This window comes from Hyla sarda, unplaced genomic scaffold (genome assembly GCF_029499605.1).
Source record: "Hyla sarda isolate aHylSar1 unplaced genomic scaffold, aHylSar1.hap1 scaffold_238, whole genome shotgun sequence".
NCBI classification, from domain to species: Eukaryota; Metazoa; Chordata; class Amphibia; order Anura; family Hylidae; genus Hyla; species Hyla sarda.
Window position 1 is genome coordinate 308,210 of NW_026609065.1, and position 13,108 is coordinate 321,317.

Here is a 13,108-nt window from a genome sequence, read left to right on the forward strand (position 1 = left end):
GTATTCCCCTTTCGCCAACCTACACGATGTTGAGTTGTTTTTACAAGTCTATTTTAGTAAGGTTGAGTGCAGAGGAAAAATCATGAACAGCTGTGGCATCTGGACATCTAAGTGGAGATTTCAGGTTACATGCAAAAAAGATGACAGATTGCCAGGGGGAATACAACTACCACCAGCTCGTTTTAAAATAAATAATATGTGTGGCGACCTCTTTTATGCGGGGATGCCAAGCTACTGCAGGAAGTGTCACAGATATGGACACACAAAAGAAAACTGTGAAAGTACATGCAAAAAATGTGGTAGCACACAGCACGAGACAGAGAAATGCACAAGAGGAGGGAGGTGCAATTTCTGTCAACAATTCGGTCACCTTTTCTCCTCTTGTCCCCACAGACATAGGACGGAGCAGCAGTGGCAACCCTGGAGGCAGCAAGGACAGCAACCGGGACACCAGCCGAGGCAAGCAGAGCCAGTGATTACCCCCCCACAAGAGGTAAGCGGTGAGATGGAGAAGGAGAAAGACCCCCCTCAGGCAAAAGGAGGGGACCCTAAAGAGCAGAGGATGGCCAAAAAACGTGCAAGTGGTGAAAAAACTGGCCCCCAGGAGCATGCTGGGTTAAGAGAGGAGCGGACGGCGGCCGAATCCGCTCCTCAGCAACCTCTGGCTCAGGGTCCCCCTGAGAGCGATGATCCGGGTGGAGAGGTGAAGGTTAAAAGGCGGAGGGGCTCCAGAAGACTCTATTCGGAGGCGGTCCAGGGGGAGCCGATGGAAGTACCTGCGGATGCAGGGAACCCAAGTGACGTTCCTCCACAGGTCCCCATAGGGGATACCCCCCCTCCTCCCTGCCAGGAGGAGGTTTCAGGGGTGACCGTCTCTGAGGTACCAGAGACTGAACTAAGTGAACACCCGACCCCTATGGAGGGGCAAGAGGTGGAAGAACCCAATGAGTCTGGAGCCCTGATTGCCAGGATGCCCGAGAACAACTATGCCTCAATCATGATGGAGGAGGGGGGTCGGCTGAGTGATGGTGCCTCCTCTCCTGCTTCCTCTATGCGTACAGTTGAGTCAGATTTTGGGGGGTATGAGGCTTCGGAGGGGGAATCAGAGGTGTAAGACGTTTTCTTGTACATTCCCATGGCTGAGTTGTCCGGTCTGTCCTTGAACGTGAGAAGTGTGAGCGCCAGAGTAAGAAGGGTTGCCCTATTTAATTACTTGTCGGTTTTTGCTGCTTCCGTCCTTTTCCTGCAGGAATGTGGCATCCCGCACAGATTAAATTATAAAGAATATGAAGATGATTGGGTGCACGGTCCATCAGTCTGGTCTGGATCAAATGAGTCCAGATCAGCAGGGGTCGCCATACTTTTTAAAGGGAACGTTTTAATTGAGAGTTTTAACGAAATTTTACCAGGCAGAATTTTATTGGTCAGCGCTTTTATTAATGGTATTAAATGGCAGTTTTTAAATTTTTATGGTTCTCCTGATAAGAATGAAAGAATAAAAATGTTGGAGATTTTACCCCTTTTTATTAACAATTCTAGTCCTCTTGTTTTATCAGGTGATTTTAATTGTATTTTAAGGGGAGAACGCCGTTTTTCGAACGCAGTGAGTAGGAACTATGATAAGACGTCTTTTATGTTAAAAAACTTGATTTTAGATTTTAATCTCACTGATGTTTTTAAAAAATGTAATTTTAACGTACCAGAGGAAGACGGTGTTACCTGGAGCAATGCAAGCTGTAGCTCCAGGATAGATTTTATTTTTTGTTCTTATCAAGTACTGCCTTTTAACTGTGATCTTTTTACCAATGTTTTTTCTGACCATAAATTATTGTATTTTAAAGTTAAAAGTGATTTTAAAAGGAGAACTGGTAGGAATGCCTGGAAGTTAAACGTGTCCCTTTTAGAAGATCCGCAGGTTTTATCAGATTTTATCACCTTTTACAAGGAATGCAGACGAGTAAAAGACCCCAACACTCCCACCAGTATCTGGTGGGAAAAAATGAAACTAAAAATAAAAGAATTTTTTATCCGTGTTGGGGTTAGGAAAGCTAAAGAAAAACGTGAATTTTATAATATCCTAAATACTCGTCTGCAAACCCTGTACAAATTCAGAGCACATGGGATGGAGGTGGAGAAGGAGGTACATGATCTTAAAAAAGAAATAACTAAGTGCCTGGAGCAGAAAGGAAAAGAAATTATCTTTAGGTCTCGAATACAGCATCTTGAGGAAAACGAGACCTGCTCCAGGTATTTTTTTAAGAAAATACATGAAAATAGAAGGTTAATAGAAAACATTGAAGGAGTGAATGATGTACAGGGTATTTTAAAAAAGGTGCAAGAGTTTTATGCGGATCTTTTTAATGTAAAACACATTGATGAATGTTTTATGAATGACTCGTTAAAGGAGATCACCAATTTTTTAGATCCTGTCTCACAGTCTTTTTTATTGCAGAATATTTCAGAGCAGGAGATTTTAGAGACCGTCAAGAGTTTTAAAACAGGTAAAGTGCCTGGGCCGGATGGTATACCCATTGAATTTTATGTTACTTTTTATGGTATTTTAAAAGAAGATTTGTTCTCCCTTTTTACGGAAGTCTTTAAGTCTAAAATCCTCCCAGGCTCATGGAAGAAGGGTGATGTCTCCCTGCTATTCAAAAAGGGAGACCGGTCGGAACTCAAAAACTGGAGACCAATCACCCTTCTGAACTGCGACTATAAAATAATGGCGAAACTGTGTGCTAACCGCTTAAAGAACGTAATCCATAAAATAATTCATACAAACCAAGTCTGTGGGGTGCCTGGGAGGAGTTTATGGGAGAACCTAAACCTTTTAAAGGATGTAATTAGCGACACCAAATTAAGAAAAGGAAAGCTGGCGGTTTTATCCATAGATTTTGAAAAAGCTTTCGACAGGGTGTCGCATTTTTATCTTTTTAAGGTTTTAGAGAAAATGGGTATACCTGATGGCTTTTTATTGTCTCTTAGAGCTTTTTATGATAACTGTACTAGTAAAATTTTAGTAAATGGTTTTAAGACACAGGGCGTGATTTTAAATTCCGGAGTGAAGCAGGGGTGTCCCTTGTCCCCACTACTCTTCATTTGCGCAATAGAGCCTCTTTTATGTACAATACGAAAGGATAAGCAGATCCATGGAGTCCCCCTGCCAGGAGGAGGGGGACTAGAGGCGAAGGTAGTGGGGTACATGGACGATGTTGCGGTGTTTTGCAGGGACACCCCATCGCTTCAGAAGACGCTAAAACAGATTCAATATTTTAATTGTGCCTCCGGTTTTAAAGTCAATTTTAACAAAAGTAACATTTTAAACATAGGCGGAATGCCTTTGTATGATGTGCCCGTCCCTGTGTCTGAGTCGGTGCAGATTTTAGGTGTCTCCTTTGACGAGTCTAATAATGGTTTTAATAGCTGGGACTTGGTGGCTCAAAAAATAAATAAGAAACTATGTATGTGGAACATGCGAGAACTTACAATGGAAGGGAAGGTTTTAATTACAAAAATGGTGCTTTTACCTATTTTATTGTATTTAAGTCTGGTTTTCCCACCCCCCGAAATGGTTCTAAAGAAAATAACAAAAGCTTGTTTTACTTTCTTTTGGAGTTCTAAGAGCGAAAAATTAAAGAGACAAATTGTGATAAAACCGAACTCCAGGGGCGGTAAGGATTTTCCAGATTTTAAAGCTTTCCTTTTAATAAAGTTTTTTAGCATGTGTTTTACTACTGTTTTTAAAGATAGCTACTGGTCTTATTTTGTTCGTTTTAATACTGGTTATTTTATGCGGAGGAACGGCTGGTTTTCTACAGTTTTAAGTTGCCCTTATTCTTTGAATTTACCCCCTCAATACATGATTTTAGGAAAAATTTTAAACTTATATAATTTTAAAGGTAAAAGTGTTCAGGATCTGTGCAATAGCAAAAAACTACTAAAGGAAATAAAAGAAACCAGTACCGTGACTCCCATCAAAAATTTTAACGAACAGAAGTGTATACAGATTTGGAAGATGTTGAGTATTAATTATCTTTTTAATTCACAGAAGGACCTGGCCTGGAGCTGCGCACACGAGTGTCTTCCATGCCGGGCATTCCAGCACCGAAGAGGATTATCCAACTCTGCAACCTGCCCGAGGGAGGGATGCCGACAAGAGGAGACCGTGCACCATCTAATATGGACTTGTTTTTACTCGCAGAAAATATGGACAAAGATACTCCCTCTGGTAAAAAGGATAACTGGACTAAAAGACTTAAATATTGCAGTGGTTTTTTATGGTTGCCTGGAATGCCCAACACGGACTCAAGAGACTATTGCATGGAAGATCATAAACTGTGTGAAGGCAGCTCTGTGGAAGGCCAGGAATATTTTATTGTTCAAGCATGAGGTTTTATCTGTGAAGGACATTTTATCTATCTGTTTTTATGAAATGTACCAGTACTATCTTTTAGACAAGAAGAGATTTCCGCTTTTATCTAGAAAATGGTTTTTAAAAGAATGGAATTCTATCTTGTAAAGCCACCAAGTGCCCATTTTATGTTTTAATATGTTGTAAATATGTTATTTATATGTAACTGTATTTATTGACATATTTGCACAACTTTGTTAACATTATTTAATTTTTAATAAAGTTGCCCCCGTAAGGGTAGTCAAGTTAAAAAAAAAAAAAAAAAATCTGTTCTTATCAGTTTAATATCTGATACGTCCCCTATCTGGGGACCATATATTAAATGGATTTTTGAGAACGGGGGCCGATTTCGAAGCTTGCTTCCGTCGCCCTATGCATTGACCCGATATGGCAGTATCTTCGGGTACAGTGCACCACCCCCTTACAGGGTTAAAAAGAAAGATTCCTACTTTCATTGCTACCTGCTTGCTGGCTAGCCAGCTAGCCAGCCCTGTGGGCCTTGCTGCTGCAGCCAAAAAACAAAAGGTGGTGCTGCTGCTGCTGCTTCTGCTTGTGTCTGGCCGCTGTTGGAGCGTCCAGGCACAGGACTTCTGCTGCTGCTGACTAAATGGCCTCCTTAATTGGATCATTTGAGTAGCCAGCACACCTGTGCAGGTAGGGCATGACATGATAGGCAGCTGCCTTGATAGCGGGTGGGTGCTGAATGTTCCTAATTGACAAAATAAGATTAATGCTTATGAAGAAATATAAAATCTCATCCCTTCCCCAATATCGCGCCACACCCCTACCCCTTAATTCCCTGGTTGAACTTGATGGACATATGTCTTTTTTCGACCGTACTAACTATGTAACTATGTAACATAACATGGGGGGGGTCTCCTGGCTGTTCACACAGGTGTGTCATTGCTGTACATTGACCATGCATTGCTTCTGTGGTATTGCAAAGGCAAAGACAAATGCTTCCAGCCATCCATTGCACTAATGGATTGGTCATCAGCTGGCTGTCTATGTCCCGCATCAATATAGACCAAAGTACAGAGGGTTAGGCTATGCTATTGTGCACCTACCTGATGCATCAGAAGGTGCGAGGCCCTTGCTAAATTCTGTGCACAGACTTTGAGATCTATACTTTAGACTGTATCTAAACCTGCTCCAACATGGACTGACATTCTGGCCTACTTTCAGCCGATGCGACTTGTCTGTCGCTGAACAGTCGCTTTTTATGTATTCAGCACCTATGTATAATGTTGTAAAAATGCTCTAGAACCTAAAGTCGCAGAAATGTCACACATATTTGGCCTGCAACTTTCTGTGCGACAAATTCAGACAGGAAAAATCAGTATAAATCCTTAGAAAATTATCCCCCAGTGTCTCCATCTGCTGGCGGTATTGAATAAGCATTGCTGCACTGATGGGGTATGCATTAGACGAAAAAAAAGAAGAAAAAGAAGAATAATACGCCCAGAAAAGAGGCGAAAAGGAGAAAAACGTAAAAAAACGTGAAAAAAAAGTAAGAGGAAGAGAAGGGAAAAAAAGGTGGAAATGGGTTTAAAAGTGATTTCGGCGGAGAAATATATATATATATATATATATATATATATATATATATATATATATACGCGCACACACACACATATATATAAACGTATTCTCCGTTGAGATATTGCAGCCGCTGCTGTGTCCAGGCCCAGGAGCCTTAGCACTGTGCTGTGATGTCACTTAATACCACTGACATCACTAGGTGTAAACAACATCTCTCCTTTGCTGTGTATGTGACTATGGAGCTGTTTGGTGATGTCGTCTATTATGGCCTTCATAGAAGCAACAGGAGATTGTTGCATCCATCTAGAACCCTCAGAACTACAGTGCTATGATGTCACTCACTTCCACAGGCCTTGCAGAGTGTAAACAACAACAACCCAGCTTTGTTGTGTATGTAACCATAGGGATTTGTGATGTCACCTAGAACCTTCACAGCAGCGACAGCTTTATGAGGAGCATCAGCACTGCTCTGCCTGAGCAGAACCATCACCGCCATAGGTTGTCAAATAACCCGGATTTAACCCACACAGGTAAGTCCAATGGGGTGCAGGCATGTCCTCTATGCTTACAGCTTCCCGTGGGTGTTGGTTTGATACCGTTTGGGGACAGCCAAGGAGGCATCTGCAGGCAACAAAGGTAGGTGTGTGCTTGTGTGTGTGTTTCCTATGCAGATCCTAAGCCCAGTGTCACATGCAAGTAGGAGGAGTAAGAAGGGTTCCTGGCAAATCCGGGTTATGGATTGCATTTAAAAAGGCCCCGTGGGAGTGCAATGGGCCCCTGTCTTGCTGCTTAGCAATAATGGTATGGGTTTAGGTTCTGCTGTGTGTACTGGTGGTTGACTGCCCCCCAGCCCAGAGTGTGCATGGAAAATTGTCTGGCAGCCTCCCTGACAGCAAGCAGTGATAGTGCCCATGAAGGGGACCTTGTTGGGCCCGCCCCTTTCACGGTTATCGCTTCTCGGCCTTTTGGCTAAGATCAAGTGTAGTATCTGTTCTTATCAGTTTAATATCTGATACGTCCCCTATCTGGGGACCATATATTAAATGGATTTTTGAGAACGGGGGCCGATTTCGAAGCTTGCTTCCGTCGCCCTATGCATTGACCCGATATGGCAGTATCTTCGGGTACAGTGCACCACCCCCTTACAGGGTTAAAAAGAAAGATTCCTACTTTCATTGCTACCTGCTTGCTGGCTAGCCAGCTAGCCAGCCCTGTGGGCCTTGCTGCTGCAGCCAAAAAACAAAAGGTGGTGCTGCTGCTGCTGCTTCTGCTTGTGTCTGGCCGCTGTTGGAGCGTCCAGGCACAGGACTTCTGCTGCTGCTGACTAAATGGCCTCCTTAATTGGATCATTTGAGTAGCCAGCACACCTGTGCAGGTAGGGCATGACATGATAGGCAGCTGCCTTGATAGCGGGTGGGTGCTGAATGTTCCTAATTGACAAAATAAGATTAATGCTTATGAAGAAATATAAAATCTCATCCCTTCCCCAATATCGCGCCACACCCCTACCCCTTAATTCCCTGGTTGAACTTGATGGACATATGTCTTTTTTCGACCGTACTAACTATGTAACTATGTAACATAACATGGGGGGGGTCTCCTGGCTGTTCACACAGGTGTGTCATTGCTGTACATTGACCATGCATTGCTTCTGTGGTATTGCAAAGGCAAAGACAAATGCTTCCAGCCATCCATTGCACTAATGGATTGGTCATCAGCTGGCTGTCTATGTCCCGCATCAATATAGACCAAAGTACAGAGGGTTAGGCTATGCTATTGTGCACCTACCTGATGCATCAGAAGGTGCGAGGCCCTTGCTAAATTCTGTGCACAGACTTTGAGATCTATACTTTAGACTGTATCTAAACCTGCTCCAACATGGACTGACATTCTGGCCTACTTTCAGCCGATGCGACTTGTCTGTCGCTGAACAGTCGCTTTTTATGTATTCAGCACCTATGTATAATGTTGTAAAAATGCTCTAGAAGCTAAAGTCGCAGAAATGTCACACATATTTGGCCTGCAACTTTCTGTGCGACAAATTCAGACAGGAAAAATCAGTATAAATCCTTAGAAAATTATCCCCCAGTGTCTCCATCTGCTGGCGGTATTGAATAAGCATTGCTGCACTGATGGGGTATGCATTAGACGAAAAAAAAGAAGAAAAAGAAGAATAATACGCCCAGAAAAGAGGCGAAAAGGAGAAAAACGTAAAAAAACGTGAAAAAAAAGTAAGAGGAAGAGAAGGGAAAAAAAGGTGGAAATGGGTTTAAAAGTGATTTCGGCGGAGAAATATATATATATATATATATATATATATATATATATATATATATATACGCGCACACACACACATATATATAAACGTATTCTCCGTTGAGATATTGCAGCCGCTGCTGTGTCCAGGCCCAGGAGCCTTAGCACTGTGCTGTGATGTCACTCAATACCACTGACATCACTAGGTGTAAACAACATCTCTCCTTTGCTGTGTATGTGACTATGGAGCTGTTTGGTGATGTCGTCTATTATGGCCTTCATAGAAGCAACAGGAGATTGTTGCATCCATCTAGAACCCTCAGAACTACAGTGCTATGATGTCACTCACTTCCACAGGCCTTGCAGAGTGTAAACAACAACAACCCAGCTTTGTTGTGTATGTAACCATAGGGATTTGTGATGTCACCTAGAACCTTCACAGCAGCGACAGCTTTATGAGGAGCATCAGCACTGCTCTGCCTGAGCAGAACCATCACCGCCATAGGTTGTCAAATAACCCGGATTTAACCCACACAGGTAAGTCCAATGGGGTGCAGGCATGTCCTCTATGCTTACAGCTTCCCGTGGGTGTTGGTTTGATACCGTTTGGGGACAGCCAAGGAGGCATCTGCAGGCAACAAAGGTAGGTGTGTGCTTGTGTGTGTGTTTCCTATGCAGATCCTAAGCCCAGTGTCACATGCAAGTAGGAGGAGTAAGAAGGGTTCCTGGCAAATCCGGGTTATGGATTGCATTTAAAAAGGCCCCGTGGGAGTGCAATGGGCCCCTGTCTTGCTGCTTAGCAATAATGGTATGGGTTTAGGTTCTGCTGTGTGTACTGGTGGTTGACTGCCCCCCAGCCCAGAGTGTGCATGGAAAATTGTCTGGCAGCCTCCCTGACAGCAAGCAGTGATAGTGCCCATGAAGGGGACCTTGTTGGGCCCGCCCCTTTCACGGTTATCGCTTCTCGGCCTTTTGGCTAAGATCAAGTGTAGTATCTGTTCTTATCAGTTTAATATCTGATACGTCCCCTATCTGGGGACCATATATTAAATGGATTTTTGAGAACGGGGGCCGATTTCGAAGCTTGCTTCCGTCGCCCTATGCATTGACCCGATATGGCAGTATCTTCGGGTACAGTGCACCACCCCCTTACAGGGTTAAAAAGAAAGATTCCTACTTTCATTGCTACCTGCTTGCTGGCTAGCCAGCTAGCCAGCCCTGTGGGCCTTGCTGCTGCAGCCAAAAAACAAAAGGTGGTGCTGCTGCTGCTGCTTCTGCTTGTGTCTGGCCGCTGTTGGAGCGTCCAGGCAGAGGACTTCTGCTGCTGCTGACTAAATGGCCTCCTTAATTGGATCATTTGAGTAGCCAGCACACCTGTGCAGGTAGGGCATGACATGATAGGCAGCTGCCTTGATAGCGGGTGGGTGCTGAATGTTCCTAATTGACAAAATAAGATTAATGCTTATGAAGAAATATAAAATCTCATCCCTTCCCCAATATCGCGCCACACCCCTACCCCTTAATTCCCTGGTTGAACTTGATGGACATATGTCTTTTTTCGACCGTACTAACTATGTAACTATGTAACATAACATGGGGGGGGTCTCCTGGCTGTTCACACAGGTGTGTCATTGCTGTACATTGACCATGCATTGCTTCTGTGGTATTGCAAAGGCAAAGACAAATGCTTCCAGCCATCCATTGCACTAATGGATTGGTCATCAGCTGGCTGTCTATGTCCCGCATCAATATAGACCAAAGTACAGAGGGTTAGGCTATGCTATTGTGCACCTACCTGATGCATCAGAAGGTGCGAGGCCCTTGCTAAATTCTGTGCACAGACTTTGAGATCTATACTTTAGACTGTATCTAAACCTGCTCCAACATGGACTGACATTCTGGCCTACTTTCAGCCGATGCGACTTGTCTGTCGCTGAACAGTCGCTTTTTATGTATTCAGCACCTATGTATAATGTTGTAAAAATGCTCTAGAAGCTAAAGTCGCAGAAATGTCACACATATTTGGCCTGCAACTTTCTGTGCGACAAATTCAGACAGGAAAAATCAGTATAAATCCTTAGAAAATTATCCCCCAGTGTCTCCATCTGCTGGCGGTATTGAATAAGCATTGCTGCACTGATGGGGTATGCATTAGACGAAAAAAAAGAAGAAAAAGAAGAATAATACGCCCAGAAAAGAGGCGAAAAGGAGAAAAACGTAAAAAAACGTGAAAAAAAAGTAAGAGGAAGAGAAGGGAAAAAAAGGTGGAAATGGGTTTAAAAGTGATTTCGGCGGAGAAATATATATATATATATATATATATATATATATATATATATATACGCGCACACACACACATATATATAAACGTATTCTCCGTTGAGATATTGCAGCCGCTGCTGTGTCCAGGCCCAGGAGCCTTAGCACTGTGCTGTGATGTCACTCAATACCACTGACATCACTAGGTGTAAACAACATCTCTCCTTTGCTGTGTATGTGACTATGGAGCTGTTTGGTGATGTCGTCTATTATGGCCTTCATAGAAGCAACAGGAGATTGTTGCATCCATCTAGAACCCTCAGAACTACAGTGCTATGATGTCACTCACTTCCACAGGCCTTGCAGAGTGTAAACAACAACAACCCAGCTTTGTTGTGTATGTAACCATAGGGATTTGTGATGTCACCTAGAACCTTCACAGCAGCGACAGCTTTATGAGGAGCATCAGCACTGCTCTGCCTGAGCAGAACCATCACCGCCATAGGTTGTCAAATAACCCGGATTTAACCCACACAGGTAAGTCCAATGGGGTGCAGGCATGTCCTCTATGCTTACAGCTTCCCGTGGGTGTTGGTTTGATACCGTTTGGGGACAGCCAAGGAGGCATCTGCAGGCAACAAAGGTAGGTGTGTGCTTGTGTGTGTGTTTCCTATGCAGATCCTAAGCCCAGTGTCACATGCAAGTAGGAGGAGTAAGAAGGGTTCCTGGCAAATCCGGGTTATGGATTGCATTTAAAAAGGCCCCGTGGGAGTGCAATGGGCCCCTGTCTTGCTGCTTAGCAATAATGGTATGGGTTTAGGTTCTGCTGTGTGTACTGGTGGTTGACTGCCCCCCAGCCCAGAGTGTGCATGGAAAATTGTCTGGCAGCCTCCCTGACAGCAAGCAGTGATAGTGCCCATGAAGGGGACCTTGTTGGGCCCGCCCCTTTCACGGTTATCGCTTCTCGGCCTTTTGGCTAAGATCAAGTGTAGTATCTGTTCTTATCAGTTTAATATCTGATACGTCCCCTATCTGGGGACCATATATTAAATGGATTTTTGAGAACGGGGGCCGATTTCGAAGCTTGCTTCCGTCGCCCTATGCATTGACCCGATATGGCAGTATCTTCGGGTACAGTGCACCACCCCCTTACAGGGTTAAAAAGAAAGATTCCTACTTTCATTGCTACCTGCTTGCTGGCTAGCCAGCTAGCCAGCCCTGTGGGCCTTGCTGCTGCAGCCAAAAAACAAAAGGTGGTGCTGCTGCTGCTGCTTCTGCTTGTGTCTGGCCGCTGTTGGAGCGTCCAGGCACAGGACTTCTGCTGCTGCTGACTAAATGGCCTCCTTAATTGGATCATTTGAGTAGCCAGCACACCTGTGCAGGTAGGGCATGACATGATAGGCAGCTGCCTTGATAGCGGGTGGGTGCTGAATGTTCCTAATTGACAAAATAAGATTAATGCTTATGAAGAAATATAAAATCTCATCCCTTCCCCAATATCGCGCCACACCCCTACCCCTTAATTCCCTGGTTGAACTTGATGGACATATGTCTTTTTTCGACCGTACTAACTATGTAACTATGTAACATAACATGGGGGGGGTCTCCTGGCTGTTCACACAGGTGTGTCATTGCTGTACATTGACCATGCATTGCTTCTGTGGTATTGCAAAGGCAAAGACAAATGCTTCCAGCCATCCATTGCACTAATGGATTGGTCATCAGCTGGCTGTCTATGTCCCGCATCAATATAGACCAAAGTACAGAGGGTTAGGCTATGCTATTGTGCACCTACCTGATGCATCAGAAGGTGCGAGGCCCTTGCTAAATTCTGTGCACAGACTTTGAGATCTATACTTTAGACTGTATCTAAACCTGCTCCAACATGGACTGACATTCTGGCCTACTTTCAGCCGATGCGACTTGTCTGTCGCTGAACAGTCGCTTTTTATGTATTCAGCACCTATGTATAATGTTGTAAAAATGCTCTAGAAGCTAAAGTCGCAGAAATGTCACACATATTTGGCCTGCAACTTTCTGTGCGACAAATTCAGACAGGAAAAATCAGTATAAATCCTTAGAAAATTATCCCCCAGTGTCTCCATCTGCTGGCGGTATTGAATAAGCATTGCTGCACTGATGGGGTATGCATTAGACGAAAAAAAAGAAGAAAAAGAAGAATAATACGCCCAGAAAAGAGGCGAAAAGGAGAAAAACGTAAAAAAACGTGAAAAAAAAGTAAGAGGAAGAGAAGGGAAAAAAAGGTGGAAATGGGTTTAAAAGTGATTTCGGCGGAGAAATATATATATATATATATATATATATATATATATATATATACGCGCACACACACACATATATATAAACGTATTCTCCGTTGAGATATTGCAGCCGCTGCTGTGTCCAGGCCCAGGAGCCTTAGCACTGTGCTGTGATGTCACTCAATACCACTGACATCACTAGGTGTAAACAACATCTCTCCTTTGCTGTGTATGTGACTATGGAGCTGTTTGGTGATGTCGTCTATTATGGCCTTCATAGAAGCAACAGGAGATTGTTGCATCCATCTAGAACCCTCAGAACTACAGTGCTATGATGTCACTCACTTCCACAGGCCTTGCAGAGTGTAAACAACAACAA

The 13,108-nt window shown here is 43.7% G+C and overlaps 3 non-coding genes and 1 pseudogene across 3 annotated transcripts; all 4 read left to right on the forward strand.

The window, feature by feature from the left end:
* The first annotated feature begins 4,618 nt into the window (after window positions 1-4,618).
* Window positions 4,619-4,830, forward strand: LOC130322832 (U2 spliceosomal RNA; annotated as a pseudogene).
* A 2,072-nt stretch (window positions 4,831-6,902) lies between these two features.
* LOC130322780 (U2 spliceosomal RNA) lies at window positions 6,903-7,093 on the forward strand. The gene has a single exon (XR_008868224.1). It is a non-coding gene; the product is annotated as a U2 spliceosomal RNA (small nuclear RNA).
* Window positions 7,094-9,165: 2,072 nt separating this feature from the next.
* Window positions 9,166-9,356, forward strand: LOC130322781 (U2 spliceosomal RNA). Its single transcript, XR_008868225.1, has one exon. It is a non-coding gene; the product is annotated as a U2 spliceosomal RNA (small nuclear RNA).
* Window positions 9,357-11,424: 2,068 nt separating this feature from the next.
* Window positions 11,425-11,615, forward strand: LOC130322782 (U2 spliceosomal RNA). The gene has a single exon (XR_008868226.1). It is a non-coding gene; the product is annotated as a U2 spliceosomal RNA (small nuclear RNA).
* The last annotated feature ends 1,493 nt before the right edge of the window (window positions 11,616-13,108 follow it).